Raw genomic sequence first — 4,355 nt, 5'->3', positions numbered from 1 at the left:
AGGAGAGGAGAGACATCAACTCCTCCATATACCGAACCAGAGAGGACCCTTCATAGACTTAGAAGGGAAGCAAGAGGGAAGAGAGTACTGAGAGAAGAGGAATCTGAAGGAGAATCTGAGGACAATTTTGAGGAAGCTTTAGATCTCAACATGGATAGAGAAGTTCACAACCATGAGAGGGCTGATGGAAACAATGCCATTCCTGAGAGGAGGGTTCTTGGTTCATACATAAACCCAACCTCTGGGAATTGTGGTAGCAGCATTCAGAAACCACCCATTCAGGCCAACAATTTTGAACTTAAACCACAGCTAATATCACTTGTGGAGGATCATTGTTCATTTGGTGGGAGTGCTAATGAAGATCCAAACCAACATCTCACAAAATTCCTGAGAATTTGCGACACTGTGAAGTCCAATGGAGTCCAGGAAGATACCTATAAATTGCTCTTGTTCCCATTTTCACTTAGGGACAAGGCAGCTAAGTGGCTGGAATCATTCCTAAGGGGGAGCCTAACAACCTGGGATGAGGTGGAAAGCAAGTTTCTGGCACGTTTCTACCCCCCACAAAAGGTCAATAGGCTTCGATCTGAGGTTCAGACTTTTAGACAACAAGATGGTGAAACTCTCTACGAGGCATGGGAGAGATTCAAGGATTTGACAAGGAAATGCCCACCAGACATGTTCCATGACTGGGTGCAATTGCATATTTTCTATGATGGACTTTCTTATGAATCAAGGAAGGCTGTAGACCATTCATCAGGAGGTTCATTGAACAGGAAAAAGACTGTGGAAGAAGCCATTGAAGTGATTGAGACAGTGGCTGAGAATGAGTACTACTATGCTTCAGAGAGACACAACACTAAGGGAGTCATGGAGCTGAACCATGTTGATACAATTTTAGCCCAAAACAAGGTGTTTGCCAAGCAACTAGCAAAGCTCACCAGGAAATTAGAAACAAAGCAAGTGGCTGCAATACACACACAAGATCAAGAGGAAGTAAGCACTGAAGGAGGTGATTGGGAAGAGGCCAACTATGTGGGAAACCAACAAAGGCAATCATATGATCCACATTTCAACACTTACAACCCAGGATGGAAAAACCACCCAAACTTTGGGTGGGGGAACCAACAAACCCAACCACAAAACCACAAACCTTACAACCAAAACCAACATAACAAGTCCACTTACCAAAACTCCAACCAAAGATCATACCAAGCCACACAAAACACTTACTCCCAACCATCATATCATGGCCAAAATAATCAACCTACCCAACCTAATCCGAACCAACAATTTCAAGATCAATTAAACAGGATAGAAGGAATGCTGGCAAACATGGGTCAGGACATAAGTGAGTTGAAAAGCTTTAGGGATGATGTGAGATCTACCTTAAGGAACCATGGTGAAAAACTCAAGAGGATGGAGTCTCAAGTAGGAGAGCTATCTCAACAGGCCCCCAAGTCAACTGCAGTGTTCCCTAGTGACACAGAAAAGTATCCTAAAGGGGAACAAAAGGGAGTGAGATGGGAAGAATGCAAGGCCATCACCATATTGAAGGAAGTCTCAGAAGAAGAAGGAATCAGACCCTCAGAACAGGAGCCAGAAATCTTGAAGGAAGGTGTGGAAGAAGCTAAGCAGGAAAGTGAAACTGAGCAAGCCAAGGAACTGCAAAAAGGCATGCTGGAAACATACCAACCAAAAGCACCATTTCCTCAGAGGTTAGGAGGAGGTGAAAAAGGGAAAACCTATTCAAGGTTTTTAGAGACATTTAAGTCTCTCCATATCAATATTCCCTTTCTTGAGATTCTCCAGCAGATGCCTACACATATCAAGTATTTAAAGGAATTGCTGAGCAAGAAAAGAGTTTTGAAGGGAGGACAAACTGTAATAATGAACAAAGAATGCAGTGCCCTCATCAAGAAGGACATAGTCTCTAAGAAAACAGACCCAGGAAGTTTTCATATCCCCTGCATCATAGGGGAAACAAAAATTGACAGAGGATTCTGTGATCTAGGAGCTAGCATAAATGTGATGCCTCTGACTCTTATGAAGAGGCTACAACTGAATGAGGTGAGATCCACTGATGTAATCATACAACTGGTTGACAAAACTCAGAAGCAAGCTGAAGGGGTAGTTGAAAATGTGCTGGTGAAAGTGGGAAATTATTTCTTCCCCACAGACTTTGTCATTTTGGACATGGAGGAAAGCTACCTACACCCTATCATTCTGGGAAGGCCATTTCTAGCCACTGCTAGAGCGCTCATAGATGTAGAACAAGGAGAGCTAATTTTGAGAATACATGATGAACAGCTCATTTTCAATGTTTTCAAACCTGCATCTGAGCCTGAACCAGAACCTGAAAAGCCTAAGGATGATAGTAGCCATCTGTGTTTGGAGGAAAGCAATCCAGCAGCTGAAACTCTGAAACAGTCCTTGGAAGGCAAACAAGAATTGCAAGAGTTAAAGCCACAAGAATCAATAGAAACAGATCAGAAGGATCCTCCTGGCATAAGGGTCAATGAAGAAATCATCAAGAGAAAGGGAAGAATTGTAAAGAAATTGCCAAGAGGGTGGAGAAATAAGAAAATTCCCACTGAAGGTTTCTCTCCGGGAGATAAAGTGATATCAAGTCATTATCTGCCAATCCCACCTGGCCTCAAAACCATTCCTTCCCAGCTCCCTCAAGTGTTCACAATCAGGAAAGTTCTTTCTATGGAACATTTAGAAGTCATGAAGGAATCAAATGGGGACGTTTTCATAGTGAGAGGAGAAGACATCAAGCACTACAATCCACCCTAACAAGGGACAACCGTCAAGCTAGTGACGTTAAAGAAGAGCTTGTTGGGAGGCAACCCAACCTGAGGTAATACCCCTTTGCTGTTTCTTTTATTTGTTTCAATAAAAAGGTGAAGTAGTTTCTGTGCATTGCAAAGAATTAAGTTTGGTGTTTCACACCAAACAATGAATTCGTGGATCAATAATTCAAAGGGGAATGTGTAACTCTAAGTTTGGTGTTCCACCACACAGATCAACTGAACACAACAACCTTTGAATTATATGAAAGGAACAACCATTCTAAGCAATCACAGGAATGCTTAAAATCCTTAGCAGCAACTTCATTCCAAGGAGAATTCAAGGACTCAAAGAGCAGAGGAGTAAGTAGGAGACTAAGTTTGGTGTTCACACACCAACTTAAGACTCAGACACTTGCCCATACATAGTTGAGCTAACCACTCAAGTGCTTGAGAAGCAAGCAACTTCATCACTCTTTGCAGGAAAGGAAACAAGGATCTGAGAAAGAACATGAAGCAACAACTAGGAGAAGAAGGAGAAATCAAATTGTTTCCTGGCAACAAGAGAAAACAAGAAATTTCACAAGGTGGTGGTGTTCCTTGACCATTCTTTAAAAGGCAAACAAAAGCATGCTTGTTCTGGTTTAAACTGTAATTGTTGAATCTTCCTGGAATGTGAAGTTTTTATTATGAGTGTCTGTTTACTGCTTTGAATAAAGTGAATGCCTAGATGTTTGGATATAACTTCACCTTTTTAAACAAATGCTTGCCATGCTTGTTCTGTTTCCAAAAATAAAAGAAAAGTTTGAACAAAAGTAACTTGGCTCAATTAGTGACAAATCAAGTAGAATTAAGTGGTGGTATGCATGCTTGATTGTTTAGTCAGATCACTGGAAATAGAGTGTAGAATTATCATTTTTTGTGTAGAAATTGAAAACTGTCTATGGATCTTGATGAATAAATGTCTTTGGCCATGAAAAAGAAAGAAAAAAAAGAAGAAGAAAAAGCCACTGAAAAAGGGCAACCAAAAAGCAAAAAAAAAAAAAAAAATTGAGAAAATATGCTAGGCACCAATGGTTTGAACTTCTGAGACAAATGCCTGTGGTGTTTATGTATTAAGGATATGCTTGGATGAATAGGTTCTGAGGAGTGTTTCAACACTTGGTAACTTGGGTTAACTAACTCAGGATTATCAACCAAAAGTCCATTATCAAGAGCAACCTAAATACAAAACATTTAGTCACACAAAGAGGTGCTGGGCACCAATGTCTCAAGAAGAAATGTGAACTAAAATGCCTGGAGTGGATATGTGTAGTGCACTGATAAGAAAAAGAAAATGCCAAAGGCTTGTGCAACACATGACACTAAGCAAACAAGGAGCAAAGGAGCTCTAAGAAAAAGAAAAGAAAAACAAAGAAGAGAAAAGTGCCAAGGACATAAGAATAACAAGAGGCCATAGCAGTGTTTGATGGATGCAATGAAAAAGTGATAATCTTACCTGATAAGAATGAAAAAGTGATACTGCAACTTTCTGCATAAAACCCTTCTGATGAACTTCAAATG

General features: G+C 40.5%; 1 non-coding gene across 1 annotated transcript; it reads right to left on the bottom strand.

Annotated features, from left to right (window-relative positions):
* Positions 1-576: 576 nt before the first annotated feature.
* On the bottom strand, positions 577-680 carry LOC112759921 (small nucleolar RNA R71). The gene has a single exon (XR_003180384.1). It is a non-coding gene; the product is annotated as a small nucleolar RNA R71 (small nucleolar RNA).
* Positions 681-4,355: the final 3,675 nt, after the last annotated feature.

Source organism: Arachis hypogaea, chromosome 16, assembly GCF_003086295.3.
Source record: "Arachis hypogaea cultivar Tifrunner chromosome 16, arahy.Tifrunner.gnm2.J5K5, whole genome shotgun sequence".
In the NCBI taxonomy this organism is placed as follows: Eukaryota; Viridiplantae; Streptophyta; class Magnoliopsida; order Fabales; family Fabaceae; genus Arachis; species Arachis hypogaea.
Note: the sequence above shows the minus strand (reverse complement) of the source record. Positions and strands in the feature narration are given on the sequence as shown.